A 27,611-nucleotide genomic window follows, 5' to 3' on the forward strand; every position below is an offset into this window, starting at 1 on the left:
ACACCTAGTTAAGCACACACACTGCAGAGCTCAAAGACCCAGGTTCAAGCTCCTGGACTCCACCTGCAGGGGAGAAGCTTCACAAGTGGTGAAACAGGGCTTCAGGTCTCTCTCTCTCTCTCTCTCTCTCTCTCTCTCTCTCTCCTTTTGCCTCCAGGGTTATCACTGGGGCTTGGTGCCTACACTATGAATCTATGAATCTACAGCTTCTAGGGGCAATTTTTTTCCCCTTTTGTTAACATCACTGTTGTTACTATTGATAGGACAGAGAGAAATTGAGAGAGGAAGGGAAGACAGAGAGGGGGAAGAAAGATACGTGCAGACTTGCTTCACCACTTGTGAAGCGACCCCCCTGCAGGAGGGGAGCTGGGCTAGAACCAGGCTAGAACCAGAATCCTTACACTGATACTTATGCTTTGAACCATGTGGCTTAACCCACAGCTCTGCTGCCTACCTCCCTCTCTATCTCTATCCAGTAATAAATAAATTAAAATATTTTTAAAAGAAAAAGAAGAAGGAGGAGGAGAAGAGGAGGAGGAAGAAGAAGAAAAAGGAGGAAAAAGTAACACTACTGAGCTTCTTGTGATTGATATCTTTTTCACTTCTTTGGACACTGTGAATTTGTCTACAAGCGACATAAGAGATTAACCAACATATTTTCCAAATGCATATCAGTGTTCTGGTATAATATACTGAAAATACCCACCTTTCTCCATTGGTATTTGGTACCTTTGTTTGAAATCAATTTCCCATGTACGAATGGGTCAATTTCAAGAATATCTATTTTTTTTTGCAAAGTGCTCATGGCTTCTAAAGCTTTATAATAAGTAAGCCTTAAAGTCAGGTAGTTTAATTCCGTAACTTTGCTCATATATATTCAATTTTTAAAAATATTGATGGAGAGTGCTCAAAGTGGTGATCAGTAGAAGAAAATAGAACAGGTATGTATGAGGTTCTGAAATTGATATACAGAACTACAATAGTTTTCCTCTTTTTATCCCTCCCCCTCAATTTGTCACATTAAAATGTATTTTTAATATGGTAAACATTTTTAATTTAAAAATTTTAATATTTTGAATATATTTTAACTAACATGCACTTAAATATTGAAAAATAATGCCAAGCTGGCTTCCTAATTTTTTCTCAAGATCGTTTTGGCAATTCTAGGTCTTTTCTGGTTCCAGATAAACATTTGTAGCATTTTTTCTATTCTCCTAAAAAATGTGCTTGGGATCTTGATGGGGATAGCATTAAATTTGTAGATGGCTCTGGGTAATACATTCATTTTGATGATGTTAATTCTTCCAACCCATGAACATGGAATATCTTGCCACTTCTTTGTGTCTTTTTCAATTTCTTTGAGTAGTGACTCATAATTTTCAGTATACAAGTCTTTCACTTCTTTGGTTAGGTTTACTCCTAGATATTTTATAGTTTTTGTTGCTATAGAAAAAGGAACTGATTTCTGGATTTCAATTTCTTCTAACTTAGTGTTTGCATAGAGGAATGCCACTCACTTTTGAATGTTAATTTTATAGCCTGACACATTACTGTATTGCCTGATGATTTCCAAAAGCTTCTTGCTGGATTCCTTAGGTTTTTCCATGTATACTATCATGTCATCTGCAAATAAGGAGAGTTTGACTTCTTCTCTTCCAATCTGTATGCCTTTAATTCCTTGCTCCTGCCTGATTGCTATGGCAAGAACTTCCAACACTATGTTGAATAGTGATGGTGATAGTGGGCAGCCCTGTCTAGTACCTGATCTGAGGGGAAATGCTTCCAGTTTTTCACCATTGAGTATGATGTTGGCTGTAGGTTTGCTATATATAGACTCCACTATCTTCAGGAATTTTCCATCTATTCCTATTTTTTGTAGTGTTTTGATCATAAAGGGATGTTGTATTTTGTCAAAGACTTTCTCTGCATCTATTGATATGACCATGTGGTTTTTGGTCTTGCTTTTGTTGATGTGGTGGATCACATTGATTGACTTACGTATATTAAACCAACCTTGCATGCCTGGGATAAACCCCACTTGGTCATGATGAACAATTTTTTTGATATACTGCTGTATCCGGTTGGCTAGAATTTTGTTCAATATTTTCGCATCTATGTTCATCAGAGATATTGGTCTGTAGTTTTCTTTTTTGGTTGTGTCCCTGTCTGCTTTTGGTATCAGGGTGATGTTGGCTTCATAGAAGCTGGCAGGGAGTATTCCAGTGTCTTCAATCTTCTGGAAGACTTTTAAAAGTAGAGGTATTAGTTCTTCTTTGAAAGTTTTGTAGAATTCATTTGTAAAACCATCTGGTCCAGGACTTTTATTTTTGGGAAGATTTTTGATAACTGTTTCAATTTCATTAGCTGTGATGGGCCTGTTCATGTTATCCACTTCCTCTTTACTTAGTTTTGGAAATTGGTAGGTATCTAGGAAATCATTCATTTCTTCCAGGTTCTCTAGCTGGGTGGCATATAGTTGTTCATAGAAGCTTCGCATGATATGTTGAATTTCTGCAGTGTCTGTTGTGATTTCTCCTCTTTCATTTACTATCCGATTTATTTGGGTCTTCTCCCTTTTTTGTTTTGTGAGTCTGGCTAAAGGTTTGTCGATTTTGTTTACTCTTTCGAAGAACCAACATTTACTTTCATTGATCTTTTGTATGGTTTTCCTATTCTCAATGTTATTTATTTCTGCCCTAACTTTAGTAATTTCTGTCCTTCTGGTTGCTTTAGGATTCCTTTGTTGTTCTTCTTCTAGGTATTTGAGATGTGCAATCAGGCTGTTTATTTGTGCCTTGGACAGAATATTCACCACAGAAGAGATCCAAAAGGCCGAGAAACACATGAAAAAATGCTCCAAGTCTCTGATTGTCAGAGAAATGCAAATCAAGACAACAATGAGATATCACTTCACTCCTGTGAGAATGTCACACATCAGAAAAGGTAACAGCAGCAAATGCTGGAGAGGGTGTGGGGTCAAAGGAACCCTCCTGCACTGCTGGTGGGAATGTCAATTGGTCCAACCTCTGTGGGGAACAGTTTGGAGAACTCTCAGAAGGCTAGAAATGGACCTACCCTATGACCCTGCAATTCCCCTCCTGGGGATATATCCTAAGGAACCCAAAACAGCCATCCAAAAAGATCTGTGTACACATATGTTCTTGGCAGCACAATTTGTAATAGCCAAAACCTGGAAGCAACCCAGGTGTCCAACAACAGATGAGTGGCTGAGCAAGTTGTGGTATATATACACAATGGAATACTACTCAGCTGTAAAAAATGGTGACTTCACCGTTTTCAGCCGATCTTGGATGGACCTTGAAAAAATCATGTTGAGTGAAATAAGTCAGAAACAGAAGGATGAATACGGGATGATCTCACTCTCAGGCCGAAGTTGAAAAACAAGATTAGAAAAGAAAACACAAGTCGAACCTGAAATGGAATTGGAGTATTACACCAAAGTAAAAGACTCTGGGGTGGGTGGGTGGGTGGGGAGAATACAGGTCCATGAAAAATGATGAATGAAATAGTGGGGGTTGTATTGTTAAATGGGAATCTGGGGAATGTTATGCCTGTAAAAAAAAAAAAAAAAAGAAGTAGAAACGCAAAGCAGAAATTGAAAAAAAAAAAAATTTTTCCCATAGCATTTTCTTTTCATATCTTGCATCTAAATAGTTTATCATTCAGTAATAATGTTGTAGTTTTATTTTCATATTTGTTTTTTAGTATTTTTATTTATTAGCTCTTTTATATTGTTTGGCAATGCTGGATCTTACGACTTTACATACACATTTTAAAATTAATTTATCCTAATTTTTGTTTTAAATAAGAAACATGCCAAGATTTTGACTTAGATTGTGTTCAATTTATATAGGTGATGCTATTGGTCTTTTACATGCCTTTTGTTTCTTTTAAAAATATGCATTTTTAGAATAGAATCTTTACTCATATTGTAGTAAAGTTTGCCTAAAATACTTTATCTTTAATGCTACTGCAACTGTTATTTACTTTAATTTCACATTTGTTTTTGTAAGGATATAGGTATATAATTATTAACTTTATATGCTGTAGCATTGCTAAATACTATCAGTTGTAACAGCAAATCTGTGGCTATCTTTATTAATTGCTATGTTTTGAATGTTCAAATAAAATATTTCATTTCTCAATACTTCAACCCTTTGTTTTTTTCCTTGACTTACAATTCTGATTGAAACCTTTAATTACAGTATTGAGTGAAGAGAGGTCATTCTCAATTTAAAATGAAATCAGTTGTCTTCTGTGTGTCATCTTGGATGGAACTAGAAGACATCATGTTAAGCGAAATACATCAAAGAGAGAAGGACAAATACCAAATGATCTCACTTATAAACAGTGTTTAATAAATAGGAACAGGGAGGGAGAAACTAAGTGAAAAGTGAACTGTACATGGTTTATTGCATTAAAGCAAGGAACTCTGGGCAAGGAGGGCAGGAAGGAAGGAATGGAGGAGAACTGTGGAGTCCTGGTGTATAATGAAATTATACTCATGCGACAATGACTGCATTATAAAACATTAACCCCCTTAATAAAAAAAATCAGGTTGATGTTATTGGTCTACAGTTTTCTTTGGGGGTATAAAATTATTTATGTTATCTGTCCCTGTTGGTTCTTTTAGTATGAGGAGTAATTTTTAATTACAAGTCAAATTCCTTAGTAAGACATAAAACTATTCAAACATACGATTTCTTTTTTAGTCAATGTGGGTACTTTATGTTGAAAAGAATTTTTGTATTTCACTGTTTTTCACAATTATCACCAACCATGAAATTGTTCAGAAGACACACTGAGTATTCTTTTCATGTTTAATGATGTCACTTCTATTCTTTCATGTTGCTAATTTGGATCTCTTTTTCTTTTGAATATATTACCCAAGATGCATAATTTCTTTTAATAAACAGGATTTTTTAAAAATCTAGTCTTTCATCTAGTAACTATACATATTGCTTGCTTTCTGTCATTAATTTCTGTTCTTGACTATAATTGTTCATGCTCCTTCCCTAAATTCACCTATTTCTATTTACCAGGTGAATGCTGATATATTTGATTCTGAAGCTTTAAAAATCATGACTTTTCATCTCCTAGGTGGAATATAAGAATCTGGAGCAAACAAATATATATTTGTATATCTTTGCTTTACTGTTTTAAAGGTTATTTTAGGATTGATAGTGTGCATATATATATATATTTTTTATTTAAGAAAGTATTAACAAAACCATAGGGTAGGAGGGGTACAATTCCACACAATTCCCACCACCCATTCTCCATATCCCACCCCCTCCCCTGATAGCTTTCCCATTCTCTATCCCTCTGGGAGCATGGACCCAGGGTCATTGTGGGTTGTAGAAGGTAGAAGGTCTGGCTTCCGTAATTGCTTCCCCGCTGAACATGGGCGTTGACTGGTCGGTCCATACTCCCAGTCTGCCTCTCTCTTTCTCTAGTAGGGTGTGTCTCTGGGGAAGCAGAGCTCCAGGACACATTGGTGGGGTCTTCAGTCCAGGGAAGCCTGGCTGGCATCCTGATGACATCTGGAACCTGGTGACTGAAAAGAGAGTTCACATATGAAGCCAAACAAGTTGTTGAGCAATCATGGACCCAAAGCTTGGAATAGTGGAGAGGAAGTGTTAGGGGGATACTCACTGCAAACTCTAGTGTACTTCTGCTTTCAGGTATATATTTTGCAGTAGTTTACGGATACGTGTGAACATATGCTCTCTCTCAGTGTGCATATTTTTGTAGAAGGCAGAGTTATACATAACACACCAGCATTTACTGTCCTTGATTGTAGTTTCCATTTTTTTTTTTCCATTCCACTCTTGGCCATGTTCTCTAGCTGCCTTCATTTCATCATTGCATATTAGCAATAATAGTATGGCTGCCCTGCCCCCATGATTTTTTGTGTGTGTTTATGTTTTCTACTTATAATTCACTAAAATTCTATATCTGCAAACTTAAATTTTCCAAAATTAGACACAATGTTAAAATATTTATCCACTGGGTTTCTCTTACCTTCTGGGATGCCCAACATATGCATGCAGGTAAGAGTTTCTTTAAACACATATATTAAAAACTGAGTCTCTTCTCTTTTTTTATTACCATTGTTTTTATTCTATTTTTAATTTGTCATACTTCTATTTCTATATCCCCAGGTTCATTAATAACAATTGATTAATTAATTTTTGACAGAGAACTCCTTAGCTCTGGCTTGTGGTCTTGCTGGGAATTGAACTTGGGACCTATTTGCCTCAGAAAAGAAAGTGTTTTTTTTTTTATAACCATTATGCTATCTCCTCAGACTACAGGTTCATTTCTTTAAATCTTTTCTGTCTACTTTATTTTTCATTCCATTAATGAAATTTTCAAACAGATATTTTTCAAGTTTAGAAGTTTAATAAGAATTTTTGTCTTTCATGCCTTTCCCCCTACACTTACATTTTCTTTTCACCACTCAAATTCAACTACCATAGGTATTTTAAAATATTTTCTTCTGATGGCACCATCTTTGTCATTTCTGCACCTACTTTCTTTCTGGATTGTGAGTCACATTTTCCTCTGAATTATTCACACACCTAGTAATCCATTCTTCCACATTGTGAATGTTATATTTTGAGTAGCTGGGCCATTGTGTTTTACATTAATGAGCATTTTCTTTGTTCTAATTGTCAGTAGACTTGTAGTTTAGTTTTTTGTTTTATTTTAATTCTTGTTATTATATCTTTACTAGGGAATATCTGATTGACCTTTAATCCTCCTCTATACAACTTTGACTCTCCTATAGCCTCTACTGAATGCACTAGATTTTGAACAGGGACTTCCAGCCCTTGTCAGCTCTAGGAAATGCTCAACTTAATGTTTATTTCTCAATCTCATGGTGTTTTTAGGAGGGTTGGGGGGAATGGGCTGATAGCCTTCACTTCACTTCCTCTCTCATCCCCAACAGTTATCTCTCTTCCTGAATTTTTGCCACCAGACTAACTGCTGAGGCTTTGTGCCTACACAGCACCATCACCGTCCTGGAGGCCAGGCCATTGTTTGATAGAAACAGGGAGACAGAGAGAAGGCCAGATACCTGCTACACTGCTCCCCTGTTTGCAAGGCTTCTCCCATGTTCTCCCATGTAGTTGAGGACTGGAGCGCAGTGGGAGGGGGGCTTGGGGGGCTTGAATTCTGTTCCTCAAGCATGGTAAAGGTGTGTGTTCCACTGAATGTACAACTTTGCCACCACACACACACACACACACACACACTTTTTCACTAAGCTAGAGATGTTGAGAGAGACAGGAAGTAGGAAAGACCATATCCCACTAGGGCTTTCTCCAGTGCTACAGTTACTTCCCACACGATAGTACAGACAGGCACCTTTTCCAGTGAGCCATCTCTCTAGCTTGCAACCTCTTGATCTTTGAACTTATACTGCTCATTGAGATCCCAGAGACCTCTTGACCCCATACCATAACTTTTTTAGCTAGTCATCTATTGATGCTATTTCCACTCTTTGGCTACTGTGAATAATGCAACTATGAGCTCAGGGGAGCATATAGCCCTTCTAATTGGGGCTTGAGTGTCCACTAGATAAATGTCTAAGAATGGTATTGCTAGATCATAATGTACTTCCATTTTTGTTTGCTTAAGGACTTCAGTCTTCCAAAGAGGATGTATTCTCACCAGCAGTGAAACAAAATTGCCTTTTCTCCACAACCTCTCCAACACCTGTCCTTTCCTGGTTTGGTAATGTAAGCCATAGTTTTAATTTGCATTTCTTTAATGATGGGTGAAGTGGAACATTTCTTTATGTGTCTGTGGGCCATGCATACTTCTTCTTTAGAAAACTATCTGATTAGTTATTTGGCCCACTTTTATTGGGTTATTTTTGCTTTTTTTTTTTTTGTAGATTTATCTACAAGAGTCTTTTTCAAGTTGTCCTTGGTTCATCAACAATGGCTGTATCATTGTATTTTGCTCCTCCTTTCCTGCGTCTGGCTTTCCCAGTTGCTGTTGTGTTGCTGGTTCTATTCTAACACTGATTAAACCTTGGGAGTTCTTTGTCTCTTCTTTTCATGTGGGACTCCTATCAGAAATTCTTGTAAAGGAGGATTGGTAGTAGCAAATTATTTCAGTTTCTGAATGTTTGAAAAGATTTTTATTTCTCCATCATATCTGAAGGATAATTTAGCAGGATACAGATTTGTGGCTGCTAATTCTTATCTTTTAATACTCTGAATATGCCACTCCACTCCATCCTTGTCTCTAGGGTTTGTGATGAGAAATCTGATGAAATCCTGATGGTCCTGCTTTTGAATGTGACTTTCTTCTTTTGTCTGGCAGCCTGCAGTATCTTTTCCTTGTCGCTGGTTTTAGATAGTTTTATAATATGTGTCTTGGTGTGTGTCATTTTGGATTCCAAAATTTAGGTGTGCATTCACATTCTTGGATTTCTATATTTTGAACATTGCTCAGGTATGGAAAATTCTCTGTTAAAATTTCTTTGAATATCTTTTCTACTCCTTTTTCTCTCTCTTCTCTCTCATGTATCAAATAACTCTGATGTTCTTCTTTCTGATGAAGTCTGCTATTTCTTTTTTTTAAAAATTTTTAAAATTTTTTATTATTATTATTATTTTTTAATTATTTATTTAAGAAAGGATTAGTGAACAAAAGCATAAGGTAGGAGGGGTACAACTTCACACAATTCCCACCACCCAATCTCCATAACCCACCCCCTCCCATGATAGCTTTCCCATTCTCTAGCCCTCTGGGAGCATGGACCCAGGGTCATTGAGGGTTGCAGAAGGTAGAAGGTCTGGCTTCTATAATTGCTTCCCCGCTGAACATGGGCATTGACTGGTCGGTCCATACTCCCAGTCTGCCTCTCTCTTTCCCTAGTAAGGTGTGTCTCTGGGGAAGCTGAGCTCCAGGACACATTGGTGGGATCTTCAATCCAGGGAAGCCTGGCCAGCATCCTGGTGGCATCTGGAACCTGGTGATTGAAAAGAGAGTTAACATACGAAGCCAAACAATTTGTTGAGCAATCATGGATCCCAAGCTTGGAATAGTGGAGAGGAAGTGTTAGGGAGGTACTCACTGCAAACTCTAGTGTACTTCTGCTTTCAGGTATATATTTTGCAGTAGTTTATGGATACGTGTGTACATAAGCTCTCTCTCACAGAAACTGGTGTATATCTAGGTTATGGGACTTTGTTAGAAAGTGAACTACCTGAGATGAAATCAGAGTTTACTATAAAAGGAAAGGTCTCACCCGAGTAATGAAGCTGAAGGGTTGTCATTCCACACGTGAAGTCTCTGGACACAGTCTGAGGTGAAGCATGTTGAGGTGGCAATCGTTGCGTTGGTTAGGTTGTGATCGGCGGATGCAATATTATTTGGTTTAGATTGGGAGATGCATACGGGAAGTGGGCCCTATCCAAGGGTTCCAGGACTGGGGGAAGAAGAGGCTCTATAGTGGAGATGTGAGGTTCCTGCTGTCTTAGGGTTCAAAAAGACAATCAATCGATAGTTAATGTTATCATCACATTATTTGTTAATTGGGTTAACTTTGAAAAGTCCTTTTGTTATGGTTTGTTGTACAGTATCTTGGATATAGCTGTGCTATTGGATGCTTCTAATCTACTTGGTCTAGGCTTTTGAGAGAGTCCGCATATCAAATACACAGCCTATATATTAAAAGGATTCAGTTTGTGTTTTGAGAAACTTTGAGACATACAATTGATTTTCCCCCTCTCATATTAATTAACTGCTGATTTATATGTCTACATTTTGCTAGGAGTGTACATAAACACCATTCCCACCACCAAAGGACTGTGACCCATCCCTCCCGCCCACTCCCACCCCCCACTGTCCCAGGAAGCTGCATGTCTACCCCTCACCACTGGGTGTTTACTTTGGTGCCCTACTTACAATTTTATCAGGTCCTGCTTTTAGTTTCTCTTTCAGATCTTCTTACTCAACTTCTGTTGATGAGTGGGATCATCCCATACTCATCTTTATCTTTCTGACTTAGCTCACTTAACATAATTCCTTCTAGCTCTGTCCAACATGGGTCAGAGAGGTGGGTTCATTGTTTTTGATAGCTGAATAGTATTCCATTGAGTATATATACCACAGCTTTCTCAGCCACTCATCTATTGTTGGGCACCTGGGTTGCTTCCAGGTTTTAGCTATTATGAGTTGTGCTGCTATGAACATAGGAGTACACACCTCTTTTTGGTTGGGTGTTATGGAGTCCTTGGGGTATAACCCCAGGAGAGGAATTACTGGATCATATGGAAGGTCCATGTCTAGCCTTCTGAGAGTTTTCCAGACTGCTCTCCACAGAGGCTGTACCAATTTACATTCCTACCAGCAATGTAAAAGGGTTCCTCTGTCCCTACATCCTCTCCAGCATTTGTTGCTGCTGTCCTTTTTGATGTATGCCATTCTTACAGGAGTGAGGTGGTATCTTAGTGTTGTCTTAATTTGCATTTCTCTGACAATGAGTGACCTAGAGCAGTTTTTCATATGTTTGTTAGCCTTTTGGATCTCCTCTGTGGTGAATGTTTTGTTCATTTCCTCTGCCCATTTTTGGATAGGGTCATTTGCTTTTTTGCGGCTAAGTTTGCTGAGCTCTTTATATATTTTGGTGATTAGTTTCTTGTCTGATGTCTGGCATGTGAAGATCTTCTCCCATTCTGTGAGGGGTCTCTCTGTTTGTTTAATAGTTTCTTTGGATGTGCAGAAGTTTTTCAATTTGATGTAGTCCCATTGGTTTGTTTCTGCTTTAGTCTTCCTTGCAATTGGGTTTGATTCATCAAAGATGTCCTTGAGGTGCAGGTGGAAACTGTTTTACCAATGTTTTCCTCTAGGTATTTGATTGTTTCTGGTATGACATCTAGGTCTTTGATCCATTTGGAGTTGACTTTTGTTTCTGGTGAGATAAAGTGGTTCAATTTCATTCTTCTGCATGTTCCAACCAGTTTTCCCAGCACCATTTATTGAAGAGAGCCTCCTTTTTCCATTTAATCCTTTGCGCCCCCTTATCAAAGATTAGATGCCCATAGGTGTTGGGATTTACTTCTGGGCTTTCAATTCTGTTCCACTGGTCTGTGTGCCTATTTTTGTTCCAGTACCATGCTGTTTTGATGATGATGGCTTTATAATATAGTTTAAGGTCTGGGAGTGTGATGCCTCCATTTCTGTTTCTTTTCCTCAAGATGGTTTTGGCAATTCTAGGTGTTTTCAGGTTCCAGATAAATGATTGTAGTGTTTGTTCTATTCTCTTAAAGAAGCTTGGCGGAACTTTGATGGGTATTGCATTAAATTTGTATATGGCTCTGGGGAGAATATTCATTTTGATGATATTTATTCTTCCAATCCATGAGCATGGGATATCTTTCCATTTCTTGGCATCAGTTTCTATCTCCTTGAGTAGCGACTCATAGTTTTCAGTATACAAGTCTTTCACTTCTTTGGTCAACTTTATTCCTAGGTATTTGATTGATTTTGCTGAAACAGTAAATGGGAGTGATTTGTGGATGTCTTCTTCTTCAGATTTAGTGTTTGCATAAAGAAATACCACTGATTTTTGTACATTGTTTTTGTAGCCTGATCCCTTGCTATATTGCCTAATAACTTCCAGTAATTTTCTACTGGATTCTTTAGGTCTTTCTATGTATACTATCATATCATCTGCAAATAGTGAGAGCTTGACTTCTTCCCTTCCAATCTTTATTTCTTTGATTTCTTTCTCTTGCCTGATTGCTATGGCAAGAACTTCCAATACTATGTTGAAGATTAATGATGACAGTGGACGGCCCTGTCTAGTCCCCAATCTGAGGGGGAATGCTTTCAGCTTCTGTCCATTGAGTATGATGTTGGCTGTAGGTTTGCTATATATAGACTCCACTATCTTGAGGAATTTCCCATCTATTCCCATTTTTTGTAGAGTTTTGAGCATGAACGGGTGTTGGATTTTGTCAAAGGCTTTCTCTGCATCTATTGAGATAATCATGTGGTTTTTGGCTTTGCTTTTATTGATGTGGTGAATGACATTGATTGACTTATGGATGTTGAACAAGCCTTCCATTCCTGGGATGAATCCCACTTGGTCATGATGAACAATCTTTTTGATGTGTTGCTGTATCCAGTTGGCCAAGATCTTGTTTAATATTTTGGCATCTATGTTCATCAGAGATATTGGTCTGTAGTTTTCCTTTTTTGTTCTCTCCCTATCAGCTTTTGGTATCAGGGTGATGTTGGCTTCATAAAAGGTGGAAGGGAGTATTCCTGTTTCTTCAATCTTATGGAATAGCTTAAGAAGTATGGGTATTAACTGTTTCCTGAAGTTTTGTAGAATTCGTTTGTGAAGCCATCTGGTCCAGGCCATTTGTTGTTGGGGAGATTCTTAATAACGGTTTCAATTTCTTTGTCTGTGATTGGTGCATTTAGATTTTGTAGTTCTTCTTGGTTCAGTTTTGGAAGTGCATAGGTTTCTAGGAATTGTTCCATTTCTTCCAGATTCTCTAGCTTGGTGGCATATAGTTCTTTATAGAAGTTTCGCAAGATTCTCTGGATTTCTGTGGTGTCAGTTGTGATATTTCCTGCATCGTTTACAATTCTATTAATTTGAGTCTTCTCTCTTTTTTGTTTGGTGAGTCTGGCTAGGGGTTTGTCAATTTTATTTAATCTTTCAAAGAACCAACATTTGGCTTCATTGATCTTTTGTATGGTTCTTTTATTTTCGATGTTGTTTATTTCTGCTCTAACTTTAGTGATTTCTGTCCTTCTGGTTGCTTTAGGGTTCCTTTGTTCTTCTTCCTCTAAGTCCTTGAGGTGTGCAGTAAGGTCGTTCATTTGAGCTTCTTCTTGGTGTTTAATATGTGATTGTATGGCTTTAAGTTTCCCTCTCAGTACTGCTTTAGCTGTGTCCCAAATATTTTGATAGGTTGTGTCTTCATTTTCATTAGTTTCCAGGAACATTTGAATTTCCTGCTTGAGTGAGTCTCTGACCCAGTGGTTCTTAAGGAGCATGTTGTTTAGTTTCCAAATTCTGTGTCTTTTAATAATTTTCCGTTTGTTGTTAAATGTTAGTTTACTCCACTGTGGTCTGAGAAGATACTTGGGATGACTTCAATGCTCTTGAATTTATTGATGCTGTCTTTGTGGCCTAACATGTGGTCTATCCTTGAGTATGTGTTATGTGGATTTGAAAAGAAGGTGTATCCAGTTTTTTAGAGTGGAGGAGTCTGAAAATGTCCAAGAGGTCTAGTCTGTCGATCTCTTCATTCAATTCTCTTATATCTTTATTGGTTCTCTGCTTTGTTGATCTGTCTAAGTGTGAGAGTGGGGTATTGAAGTCTCCCACTATTATTGTATTACTATTGATGTATTTTTGAAATTCTTTCAGTAGATGCTTAATGCATTTAGATGGTCCCTCGTTGGGTGCATAGATGTTAATAATTGTTAAGTCTTCTTGGCTGATTGATCCTCTAATCATTATGTAATGTCCTTGCCTATCTTTTATTACTTTATTTAATTTAAAATCTATCATAGCTGAGATGAGAATGGCTGTTCCTGCCCTTTTTTGTGGTCCGTTAGCCTGTATGATAGTTTTCCATCCTTTCACTTTAAGTCTGTGTTTATCTTGTTGTGACAGATGGGATTCTTGCAAGCAGCATATGGTTGGGTTATGTTTTATGATCCATCCCCCCACCCTGTGCCTTTTGATGGGTGAGTTTAAGCTATTGACATTTATTGATATTATAGATTTAATGTATTGTAGTGCCATTGTTCTAAAAAAAAATTTGTTTGCTCTGATATATTGCAAGTATTATAGTGATGTTCTTGTTTATAAGAGGTCTTTTAGTACCTCTATTAGGGCCGGCTTGGTGATGGTTGCCTCCTTTAACTGTTGTTTATCTAAGAAGGTTTTGATCCCTCCATCTAGTTTGAATGAAAGTCTAGCAGGATATATTTTCCTTGGTTGAAATCCTTTTTCATTCAGGGCTCGATAGATATCTTGCCACTCCCTTCTGGCTTTTAGAGTTTGAGTGGAGAATTCTGCAGATAATCTTATGGGTTTTCCCTTGTATATGACTTTTTGTTTCTCTCTTGCAGCCTTTAGGATCCTTTCTTTATCCTTACTTCTTCTCATTGTGACTATGATGTGTCTTGGTGTCTTCAGGTCTGGGTTGATTCTGTTTGGTACTCTCTGGGCCTCTTGAACCTTGATATCCTTTCTGTTATTCAGGTGTGGGAATTTTTCTTGTATTATTTCCTCTAGAATGTTTGCTTCTCCTTCCTCTCTTTCTGCCTCTGGCAGGCCAATTATACAAATGTTACTTCTTTTGAGATCATCCCATATGTCTCTGTTGTTGTTTTCAGTGTCTCTCAATCTCTTTTTAAGCTCTTTCACCTCTCTCTTAGTTTTCTCTAACTCATCCTTTGTCTGACTAATTCTGTTTCTGCTTCTGTTAGTCTGCTTTCCCTTGCCTCAGCTTCTTTCTTCATTACACCTATTTCAGCTTTCAGTTCTCTAATTGCCTCAAGATAATCAGTATTTTCCTTGGGGGTCTCAACTGTTGTTTCCCTAATACTGCCATTCCTTTCCTCCAATGTTGTTTTCATTTCTGTGATTAATAAGTTTATTATTGCTTGCATACTTTTCTTATCTATGGTTACTTCTGACTGATTTGTAGTTTCTTCTGGGCTCTTGTCTTCATTCATTGGAGTAGCAGTTTTATTTGTTTTTGATCTACCCATTTTTTTAATTTATGTGTTTCTTTTTTTTTATGCTCTGTTGTTCCTCAGTTGTTGTGTCTTGAGTACAAGTAACACTGTACTAAATACCTTTATGACAATTGCACTCACCAACCTCTGGAATTACAGTAGCAACTGAAGTAAGTATTGAAGTAGTTTAATCGTTACCAGTTAGCCAAACTATTTCTCCAGTCCGTGAAAAAATAGTAACCAAATCCCAGTGAAGAAAGAGAAAAGAAAGAGAGGATAGCAAGAATAGACAGTTACGCAAATCTACTATCCAGTGTATATTCTAGGGGTAACAAGAGGGGAAAGGGAACTAGAGCAGAGATACACACATAGAGAGTCCACTCTGAGTCAGATTTCTTCCCCAAAGTAATTCACAAATTCAGAAAGGCAAAGAAGAAGGAAGAAGTGTATGACAAGATTAAAAAAAAAGAGAGAGAGAAAGACAAGAGAGAGAAAAGGGAGAACATAAGAAAAAGAGTTGTAATTAAAGAGCAGTGCAAGGAACTTCCCAAATGTGTATCAGTGAATTCAAAAAAGCACCCTGTTTGGTGTTGTGGGGTATCCTGCTAGGAGCTGATCCCCAGGGACTGCTTATGGCGGGGGGCTGGAGGGAAGGAGGTATGCTTGAAAATTAAAAGGAAGAAAAAAGAATTTTCCCCCCTACTCTAATTCTTAATCCAAATTAAGTTATAGTCATCTCCTTGTCACCGCTATGACCCCTTATTTGCTGGCCTGCTAAAGGCAGAAAATCCTATTGTTTCCAGGGGATGTGTTCAGAGCTCAGCGGCTAGCAGCTTCTCAGTCCACCATCTTCCATGAAACCCCCCCCAGACTTTTTTAAAGGATTTCTAGAAAATGAAAACTAGCTCCAAGTCCTTTGATCCAATGAGAGCTATACTTAAGAAGTCTTTGGATCCGCCCTCAGTGTCACGGAGGTCCCTGGAGACTCACAAGAGAAAGCCCCCGAGCTATAGTGCTCCCTCCGGGTCCTCTGCCGGCTGCCCAGCAGCACTCTGCAACCGGCGGAGGAGCTGCCTTCCCGGGCGGAGGACAATGCCCGGCTCACTCGCCTTGCCCGGCGCAACCTGGGAAGTCTGGAGCAGCCTGCCCGCTAGTCCGTGCCACCTTTACTCTAATTCTTAACCCAAATTAAATTATAGTCACCTCTTAGGTGTCACCACTAGGGCCCCTTATTGACTGGCCTACTAAAGGCAGAAAATTCTACCGTTTCCAGAAGATGTGATCAGAGCACAAGCTTAGCAGCTTAGCTTAGCTTAGCTTCTCAGTCCTCCATCTTCCTCCTGAAGTCTGCTATTTCATTGAGAATTGCTTCATTTTAAACTTTTCTTTTCCAAGAGTTTTAAATTCCCAAAGCATAGTAGATGTGTCTTATAGTGCTGATAGTCTCTTCTCTACCTTGTATTAAGTCTACTTCTGAAGCCTCTTACTTCAACCTGAACTGCATTGAAAGTGCCCTTTATGTCCTGCAGTTCTGTTTGGAGGTTTTTTTCTTTTTCTTTTTTGCTTGTTTTGTTTTTCCTGGACTTTGTAATTGATCCCTTAGTCCTTGAATTGATTTTATAATGAGTTTTCTGAACTACACCTCTGTCATTTTTTCTAGATCTATGCCTGTCTGGTCATTTGGGCTTTCTGTCCTTGCTGCCTGTATATTTCTCCATTTCCTCATTTAGTGTGGATTTTGTTGTTGTGTCAGCAGGAGTCACTGTGGCTAAGGCACACAATTTCCTTTTTAATATATCTTGTTGAGGGAGGGAAGGTTTCATCCTGAGTCACCAAGCCAGTTCTGTGACCTTAACGTCAATATAGGGCTTCTCTGCTGCTGTCCTAGCCTGTGGAACAACAGCAATGGAGACTCCAGAAGACAAAGTTGTAAACTGGTGAGTTTGGGGGTGTTTTTTTTCTTTTTTTAAAATTTCTTTTCTTTTATTATCTTTATTAAACAGCCAGAAATTGAGAGGAGAGGGAGAGAAACAGAGAGACACCTGCAGCCCTGCTTCACCACTTGCAATACTTTCCCCCTGCAGGTGGGGGCTGGAGATGCAAACCCAGGTCCTTGTGCATTGTAACATGTGTGCTCAACCAGGTGCGCCACCACCTGGCCCCTTTTTTCTTTTTCTTTTTAACAGCCTTTTTGTTGCTAAAACTCGAACCAGGAAGAAATGTTGAAGCCTCCAATCTAATTTGGAGCCTACCACCTGGAGCACTGGTTATTAGTCCTGGGAACCATTCTGTCCTCAAGCCACATGTGTCTGTACTCAACTGAGGCTTAGGTGAGTTTCTTTCTCTCTCTCTCTTTCTTTTTTATTTTTTTTAAACTGTTTCTTTACCTTAGACCTGGAAGTGGTAAAATTCACTGCCAAACTTCCAGTCAAGTGCCAGCCATCCCTGTGTAGTCCCAGGAATCGCTCCCTCACCCACTTTCTATCCACAAGCCACATGTGTGTACTCAGCCGTGACTTGGTGAGAGTTTGAAGAGATCCTGGTTGTATTTTTTTGAGTGTACAGGTGATTTTGTTGCTTTTCCTAGTTGAATGGGGAGAGGAAAATGCAGCTGCTGCTACTTCATAGTCACACCTCCAGAAGTCCTCCCTCGTTTTCATTTTTCTTTATTAGTGATTTAATAATGATAGAGAAGACTGTGGGATATAAGGGGTGCAATTCCATACAGTTCCCATCATCAGAGTTCTGTATCCCATCCCCTCTATTGGAAGCATCCCTATTCTTTATCTCTTTGGGAGTATGGACCAAAAATAAGGGGTTCAGAGGGTGGTTTTCATTTTTTTTAAATGTTTATTTGTTGCCTTTTGTTGCCCTTGTTGTTTTCTTGTTGGAGTTATTATTGTTGTTGTTGAAGTTGTTTGTTGTTGGATAGGATAGAGAGAAGTGGAAAGAGGAGGGGAAGACAGAGAGGGGGAGAGAAAGACAGACATCTGCAGACCTGCTTCACCGTTTGTGAAGTGACTCTCCTGCAGGTGGGGAGCCAGGGGCTGGAAACTGGATCCTTAGGCAAGTCCTTGTGCTTTGTGCCACCTGCGCTTAGCCTGCTGCGCTACAGCCTGACTCCCAGTTTTCATTTTTTAATAAAGGAGGGAGCTAACCCTGACTGCTGTGAAGGAAATCTCATAATATTTACATTAGCTATCTGAATCTGCCAACCTTCCATGACAGTTGCATGAAAAAAAAAAGTCTAAACTATGAAAACTTTAGAAACAGTCCTTTTTTTTTTTTCTTTGCATTTGGGCTTTAACTTCAAGTCAGTTGACTGGACTACAATAAACAATACACAGATATTCTCTTGAACAAAAGAAATGAGTTAACAAGTAATAAGAATGTGTGCACAGGGTTACTGGTGGTGCACCTGGTGAAGCACACACATTATCCTATGCAAGGACATGGGTTCAAGGACCCCGTCCCCAGCTGCAGGAGGAAAGCTTCTCAAGTGATAGCTCTTAATCTCTCTAGTAATATAAAAATAAATAAATATAAAAAAGAATAACCTTTAAAAATTTGGGAGCAGGGCAGGTGGTGGTGCACCTGGTTAAGTGTACATGGTACTAAGACAAGGCTCTGGGTTTGAATCCCCACTCCCCAAGTGCAGGGGTCTACTTCACGAAAGGTGAAGCAGGTCTTCCGGTGTCCGTCTTTCTCTTTCCCTCTCTATCTCCCCTTCCATTTCTTTCCTACCCAATAAAATGGAAAAACTGGTCACCTGGAGCAGTGGATTTGTAATGCCGGCATGGAGCCCCAGTGATAACCCTGGAAGAAAAAAAAAAGTGTCCACATATTGGTATATAACAGGAAAGATTCTATTTACTTTTTTTTCATATAGAGACAGAGAACCAGAGAGTAAAAGAGACCACGGCATTGAAGCTTCCTTAAATGTGGTGGGAACTAGGGTAACATATATGGCAAAGCAGTACACTACCCAAATGAACTATTTCACCAGCCCTGAAAAAATATTTCAGGGAAGCAGTTTTTCTACCAAGACAGCATTATAACAATTTTTCATTTACAGCCACCACTCCTATCCCCAACAAACAACAGAACAGTGCCACTTGTTAATGTTTTTCACACTTTTCTCCATTTCGCTATCTGTTCTGTGCATAAGATCTTTGTCTGTGTTTTTTCTATGCTTCAGCTAAACACACTCATAATTCTTTCTTAATTACTTCTAGCCTCAAGATTCCCCCCCCCCCCGTGTGTGTGTGTGTGGTGGAACAGCACTGTGGTATCTCTGTCAACCTTCTCTTTCTTTTTATTTTTGCCTCCAGGTTATTGCTGGGGCTCTGTGCTGGCACTATGAATTCACTGGTCCTGGTGGTCATTTTTTCCATTTTATTGCCCCCTTCTCTTTCTTGCCTCTCACCCTCTGTGTCTGTCTCTAGAGTAGAGAATAAACATGATTTTTATAGATGAAATCAACTATACTCAGCCTTTTGATGAGATAGTAGTGCTCCTATCTTACACCATATTAATCTGTATTGTGCAGGACATCACAAGATGGTTATTAAACACAAATGTCTATCTTAAGTGAAAACATCAAAATTTCTGTGATGTGCAAAACATGCTTTACATGAAAGAATGAATTTCAGTGAGTTCATAATATCTTTTAAAAATATTATTTATTTATTATTGGATAGAGACAGAGAGAAATTGAGAGGGGAAAGGGAGACACCTGAAGCCCTGATTCTCCATTTGTGAAGTTTTCCCCGTGCAAGTGAGGAGCAGGGGCTTGAACCTGGGTCCTTACACATTGTTGTGTGTGCACTTAACCATGTGCACCACTGCCTAACCCTGAGTTCATAATATCCCTATTGAAACTAACTAGTGACAATATTTAAAGCACAAGCTATATACCCAAAGCAAGATACTCTTTCATTTTCTTCTTCTTCCTCTCCTTTTCCTTTTCCTTTTTTCTTCTCTTTCTTCTTCCCTCCCCCTTGCTGTCTTTAATAGACTCAAAAAGACAGAGTGAGTGAAAGAGGGCACAGCATTAAAATTCTCCTCCAGTGCAGCAGGGGCCAGGTTTGAACCTGGGTTGTGCACTTGGCTAAGCAATGTGCTACCCAAGTGAGCTCTCTCACTGGCCCCATACAAACTACGACAAATGCAATGAGTGGTGGTCCGGGAGGTGGCGCAGTGGACAAATGCAATGAGTGGACATTAGCCTCTGGATTGTTTTCAATAGAGACATGGTAGGATGGTTGTGTGTGTACATAGCAGGGGAAATTATCTGAGGAGTGGCATCACAGAACAGTGGAGCCTGGCAAACCCCACATCTACTGCACTTGCCAGAAGGCTGGGAATAGTCAGTCCTGCAGTAAAAATTCATAGGTCATCAGGCAAAAAAAATCCAGAAAGGACAAGCCTTGCAGCTCAAACACTAAGGACATCTGCTTCAGAATCCTCTTGTTAAACAGAGGTCAAGTTCTTTGTGCTATTCAGGGCTTCGACTGGTTGGATGAATCCACTCAACATTTGGAAGGACAGTCTGGCTTCTACAAAGTCAAGCAGTTTCTACATGTCCATAACATGCAAAAACACCCTGAGAGAAAAGTCCAAGACAGAAGTTTAACTGCATTTCTGAGAACTGTATTGTTAACACATAAAATTAACCATCATCACCTCAACCATAAAGTATGAGGAGAAAAACCACAAAATCTAAGTGCACAAAAAGATAGGTAAATTCTGGTTAATCTTTCATTGCACCTGCAGGTAGGGTCACTGGTTCTCGGGATTGTAAGCAGTGCCTTGATTTCTAGACTTGTGTCAAGGTTACCAAGATGGTTTGGAGGCTTAGTCACAGGGATAGTAATTTATAGCGTTACATCCAAGAGTCCACAGACCTCCTTTATGTGGTCTCTTCTGAATTTAATAATTACATGTGTGTGTGTGTGTGTGTGTGTGTGTGTGTGTGTGTGTGTATGCATTTTTTTTTTTACTGCCTCAAGGGTTATGCTGGGGCTCAGTGCTGGTACTGTAAATCCACGCTCCCAGGGGCCATTTTTTCCTTTTTTTTTTTTTTCTAATTTTTATTGAATAGGACAGAGATAAATTGAAAAGGGATGAGGAGTTAGAGAGAGAGAAAGATACCTGCTGACCTGCTTTACCACTTATGAAGCATCCCCCTGAAGGTGGGGAGCGGGGGCTCAAACTCAGTTCCTTGCACTTGTATTATGTGTGCTTAACTGGGTGTTCCACTGCCAGGCCCCCAATTAGAATTTTCCAAATGAATCCACTTGAACAAATATCTATTAAATAATACCTTGGAATCTACTTGACAGAAGAGGGGACAAAAGGAGACTACTGGCTCCTGGTGGAGGACACTCTTGATGAAACTCATGTGTTATAGTGCACAAGGACCTGGGTTCAGAAACCCCCATTCTTGTATGCAGGGAAAAAACTTCATAAATGGTTTCAATGCTTCAAGATTCTCTCTTCTCTCTTCTCTCTCTCTCTTCTCTCTTCTCTTTCTCTCTTCTCTCTCTCTCTCTTCTCTCTCTCTTCTCTCTCTCTTCTCTCTCTCTCTTCTCTCCCTCTCTCTCTCTCTCTCCTCTAGGGTTATTGCTGAGGCCCAGAGCTTCCACTACAAATTCACTGCTCCTGCAGGCCATTTTTCCCATTTTTGTTGCTGTTGTTGTTATTGTTGCTGTTGGATTAGACACAGAGAAATGGAGAGGGAAGGGGAAGACAGAAAGGGGGCGAGAAAGATCAACACCTGCAGACCTGCTTCACCACTTGTGAAGTGACCCCCCCCCTGCAGATGGGGAGCCAGGGGCTCGAACTGGAATCCTTATTCTGGTTGTTGTGCTTTGCATTGTGTGTGCTTAACTTGCTGCACTACAGCCTGGCCCTCCTCTCCTCTTCTCTATCTCCTTCTACCCAATTGATTTCTCTCTGTCTCTATTCAATAAATAAATAAATAATATATATTAACAATGATAATACCATATAGACATATAATTTATGTTTGACTAGTTGTAACCGGTCTTGGGAACTTTAGTTTCTGGTGAATTAAGTACATACTGAGGACTATATACTTTAATATATACATTCATTTTATTCTTCCAAAATCTTATAAGAGTACCTTATTCACATCACTAGGTTAGGTGTTAAAAATACCTGACATCAAAAGAAATAGCAATTGTCAGGGAGCTAGTATATTGGTTATGCAAAGAGACTTTCATGCCTGGGGCTCTCAGATTCCAGGTTCAGTCCCTGACATCATAAACCAGAACTGAGCAATACTTTAGTTAGATAAAGAAAGAGAGAGAAGATTCTTGAAATTTTACTAGGAAGGAAAGAGAATATAAAAATACAGGAAGAAGAGGCCAGAGAGATAACTTGGCCTATTAGAGCAACAGTGTGTATGCCTGAGGCCATAGGTTCAGTTCTCAGTGCCCCATTTTGCCAAATCTGAGCACTGTTCTTTCTCTTTTCATCACAGTAAATAAATTTTAAAATACCCTTTAAAATATAAGGGGAAAATAGCTAGTATCTCAAGTGTGAATTCTAATAATCTGATTTGCTTGTCCCTTTTTTGTTTGTTTCCAGGGTTTTTGCTGGGGCTTGGTGCCTGCCCTACAAATTCACTGCTCCTGGAAGCCTTTTTTTTCCATTTTATTTGACAGGACAGAGAGAAACTGAGAGGGAAGAGAAGATAGAGAGGAAGAGAGAAAGATAGACACCTACAGCCCTGCTTCACTGCTTGTGAAGCATCCCCCATGCAGGTGGGAAGCCAGTGGCTCAAACCCAGATCCTTGCACTTAACCAGATGAGACACAACCACCACCACCACCACCACCCCATGTCTGTTTATTTTCTGATTTCAGCTTTGAACCATTTTTAATTGACCTCATTTCCTAAATGTGCCGTAACAATTCTTTTTTCTCTATGATATAGAACAATTTACATTTTCTCAAAACACTCAAATAACACATGACATAGTAATTTAACACACACCGTGGACTAATATTTACAATTGAATCCTTAACTTTAATCCTTAAGTTTTTTTACTTTGTGACACCTTAAAAAAAATAATTTGTTTGGACCTCCAAAGATAGATCAAGTGAGAAGACACTTGTTTTATCATGAATATGACACAGGTTCAAATATTATTCCTCTTACTTAGGTGATGTATTTTTTTCCATTTTTTTCTTTCTTACTATCTGAAAAAGTCATCTTGAAGCAATGAAAGCACACACACACACACTATCAGCAAACAACGGAAGGGATTATTATTTCATAAAAAGATACCTCAGTTGTTATCTATGATGGAAATATTCAAAGTAAGTTCAGTACCACAACTTTCAACACTGGGCCTCGTTGTTGCTTTAATTTCTAGTGGGAGGGAAGGAGAGAATTGAAATTTTGCTCCAGACTCCATTGGGGTTACATTCATTCAGAAGAAATTGAAGCAAAGGATAGAGCAAGTATGGAGGGAATGATTGAGCTGTCCTCACGTGCATTAAGTGACCTGACAGTCTGGGGACACTGGTGCTCTGGAATGACAGCCTTTTAAGATGCTCACTGAGGATATGTAAGTAAGGTGAGGTGAGGGAGAGAGCATAATGGTTCTGCAAGAAGGCATTCATACCTGAGGCTCAGAGATCCCAGGTTCAGTCTCCAGCACCATCATTAGACACAGCTAAGCAGTGCTCTGCTCTCTATAAATTTTCGATATTACTATCATTAAAAATAAATAAATAATAAAGGGAGTGAATGGTGACACACCTGGTTGAATGCACATGTTAAAATACTCAAGATTCAGATGACCTCGACATTGTCTCCTGGAACCCCACCTCTCCAGAGACCTGCCCCACTAGGGAACGATAGAGACAAGACAGGGGTACGGATCAACCTGCCAGTGTGCCCATGTCCACTGAAGAAGCAGTTACAGAAGCCAGACCTTCCACCTTCTGTGCTCCATGATGACTCTGGGTCCATGCTCCCAGAGGGATAAAGAACAGTAAAGCTTCCATTGGAGGGCATGGGATAAAGAACTCTGGTGGTAGGAATTCTGTGGAATCGTACCTCTTATCCTACGGTCTTGTCAATGATTATTAAAGCAATAAAAAAATACTCAAGAATCTAGGTTCAAACCTCCAGACCCCACCTGTAGGAGGGAAACTTCTTGAGTGATGAAGCACGGCTGTAGGTGTCTCTCTTTCTCTCTCCCTCTCCCCTCCCCCTCTTGATTTCTCCTCTGTCTCTATCCACATCCACTAAATAATGATAAAACATATTTACAAGGGATTATTTAAAAAAATAAATATTTTAAAAATAAAATAAAGATACAATGATGGTGGGAATGGTGTGGAATTATCCCCTATACTGCTGTTATCTTATGATCTATTAAAAGAGAGAGGAGAGAGAAGAAAAGAGCCAGATGTTAATTCATTGCACTATATATAGAAAATATCAGTACTGTCTTTGAAATGACTTCCTAACACTGAATGCCTTCCCAGCACAGTTTAAACAGCATTCTCACTGGTGGAGCGAGGCAGTGGCACTCAGTAGAGTGCATATGTTACTATGTCGAAGGACCTCAGTTCAAGCCCCTGGTCCTCCATGTTATATATATTGCCTTTTTCTCCCCTTCTATCTTTTTACCTCTCTATCTCTGTCAGGGAAAAGTAGAAAAAAGGAAGTAAGAAGGAGGGGAAGGATGGTCAAAGGAATGGTGAATCTGTCATGTAGCAACTGAACCCCAGCAATAAACTTCGTGGAAAAAATAAAACAAATATGTTCAGAGGGGCTGGGTGGTGGTTCGCCCAACAGAGCACATGTACCCATGTGCACAGACAAGCCTAAGCCCATAGTCCCCACATGCAAGGGGAAAGCTTCAGGAACAATGGAGTAGTGCTGCAAATCTCTCTCTCCACCGCCGTGTGTGTGTGTGTGTGTGTGTGTGTGTGTGTGTGTGTGTGTGTGTGTGTGTGTGTGTGTGCTTCTGGAACAATGGAGTAGTGCTGCGAATCTCTCTCCCCACCTGCCGTGTGTGTGTGTGTGTGTGTGTCTGTGTGTGTGTGTGTCTGTGTGTGTGTGGTAGCGGAACAGAGGAATAGAGGCAGAAATAAAGAATGAGAGTGACTACTCTCATTCAGCACTGAATCTTTCTTCAGTGTGGTGGTGGTTTATAGGCAGGTGTCTCTCCCCCCACACACACCCACCCCTCCTCCTCCTTCTTCTTTCTCCAGAGTTACCACTGGGACTAGGATATGTAGTGCACTAATTCACTGGTCCAGGTGGCCATGTTTTTTTTCCATTATTGTTGCTGTTATTGCTATTGTTGTTGTATAGGACAGAGAGAAATTGACAGAGGAGGGGAAGACAAAGAGGGGATGAGAAAGATAGACACCTACAGACCAGCTTCACAACTTGCAAAGTGACACCCCTGCAGGTGGGTAGCCGGGGCTCTGTGGCTACCATCCGGACCGGTCTTCTTATTTATTTATTTTTCTCAAATACTCACCATCTCTCAAAGAAGAAAGTCTGGGTGGAGTCCTTACTTAATTTGAGAGCTTTTATTTCATTCTTTTTCTTTTTAAAATTTCTTTATAGAGGAATTAGTGTTTTACATTCCACAGTGAATACAATAGTTTGTACATGCATAACATTTCCCAGTTTTCCATATAACAATACGACCCCACTAGGTCCTCTGTCATCCTTTTTGGACCTGTATTCTCTCCCCCATGCATACCCCAGAGTCTTTTACTTTGGTGTAATACACCAATTCCAGTTCAGGTTCTACTTGTGTTTTCTCTTCTGATCTTGTTTTTCAAATTCTGCCTGAGAGTGAGATCATCCCATATTCATCCTTCTGTTTCTGACTTATTTCACTTAACATGAATTTTTCAAGGTCCATCCAAGGAATTGATTTCTGGATTTCATCTTCTTCTAACTTAGTGTTTGCATAAAGGAATGCAATTGACTTTTGAATGCTAATTTTTTAGCCTGTATTGTACTGTATTGTATTGTATTGCCTGATGATTTCCAAAAGCTTCTTGCTGGACTTCTTAGGTTTTTCTATGTATACTATCATGTCATCTGCAAATAGAGTTTGACTTCTTCTCTTCCAAACTGTATCCCTTTCATTCCTTGCTCCTGCCTGATTGCTATGGCAAGAACTTCCAATACTATGTTGAATAGTAATGGTGATAGTGGGCAGCCCTGTCTAGTACCTGATATGAGGAGAAATGCTTCCAGTTTTTCACCATACATGATGTTGGCTGTAGGTTTGCTATATATAAACTCCACTATCTTCAGAAATTTTCTATCTATTCCCATTTTTTGTAGTGTTTTGATCATAAAGCGATGTTGTATTTTGTCAAAGGCTTTCTCTGCATCTATTGATATGACCTTGTGGTTTTTGGTCTTGCTTTTATTAATGTGGTGTATCATATTGATTGATTTACATATAGTAAACCAACCTTGCATTCCTGGGATAAACCCCACTTGGTCATGATGAACAGTCTTTTTAATATACTGATGTATCTGTTTTGCTAGAAATTTGTTCAATATTTTATCATCTATGTTCATCAGAGATATTGATGTGTAGTTTTCTTTTTTTGATTGTGTCCCTATCCTCTGCTTTTGGTATCAAAGTGATGTTGGCTTCATAGAAGCTAGAAGGGAGTATTCCAGTGTCTTCAATCTTCTGGAAGACTTTTAAAAGTAGAGGTATTATTTCTTCTTTGAAGGTTTTGTAGAATTATTTGTAAAACCATCTGGTACAGACTTTTATTTTTGGGAAGGTTCTTGATAACTGCTTCAATTTCACTAGCTGTGATGGGCCTGTTCATATTATCTAGTTCCTCTTTACTTAATTTTGGAAATTTTTATGTATATAGGAAATCATCCATTTCTTCCAGGTTCTCTAGCTTGGTGGCATATGGTTGTTCAAAGAAGTCTCCCATGATATGCTGAATTTCTGTGATATCTCCTCTTTTGTTTATGATCCGATTTATATGGGTCTTCTCCTTTTTTTGTTTTGTGAGTCTGGCTAAAGGTTTGTCAATTTTGTTCACTCTATCAAAGAACCAACATTTACTTTTGTTGATCTTTTGTATGGTTTTCTTATTTTCAATGTTATTTACTTCTGCTCAAACTTTAGTTATTTCTGTCCTTCTGATTACTTTAGGGTCCCTTTGTTCTTGTTCTTCTAGGTCTTTAAGATGTGCAATCAGCTTGTTTATTTTTGTTATTTCTTGTTTCCTAATGTGTGCTTGTATGACTATGAATTTCCCTCTCAGTATTGCCCTTAGCTGTGTCCCAAATATTTTGATAGTTTGTGTCTTCATTTTCATTGAACTCTTGAAACATTTTGATTTCTTCCTTTGTTTCCTCTTTGACCTAGTAGTTGTTAAGTAGTGTACTGCTGAGCTGCCACATGTTGGGATTATTACTAATCTTATGTTTACTGTCAAGTGTGATTTTAATTCCACTGGTCTGAGAAGACGCTTAGGATGATTTCAATGCTCTTGAATTTGCTGATGCTGTCTTTGTGGCCTAACATATGGTCTATCCTTAAGAATGGCCCATGTGGACTTGAGTAAAATGTGTATTCCAGTTTCTTGGGATGAATGACTCTGAAAATGTCCAATACTTCTAGTTTATCTATCTCCTCATTTAGCTCCCTCATATCTTTATTGATTATCTGCCTGGATGATCTGTCAAGTTGAGAAAGTGGGTTGTTGAGGCCCCCTACTGTGTTGTTGTTAGAATGTTGCTGTAGCTCTTTCAATAGATGTTTGATGTATTTAGATGTCTTCTCATTGGGTGCAAAGATGTTA

This window comes from Erinaceus europaeus, chromosome 14 (genome assembly GCF_950295315.1).
Source record: "Erinaceus europaeus chromosome 14, mEriEur2.1, whole genome shotgun sequence".
Taxonomy (NCBI): domain Eukaryota; kingdom Metazoa; phylum Chordata; class Mammalia; order Eulipotyphla; family Erinaceidae; genus Erinaceus; species Erinaceus europaeus.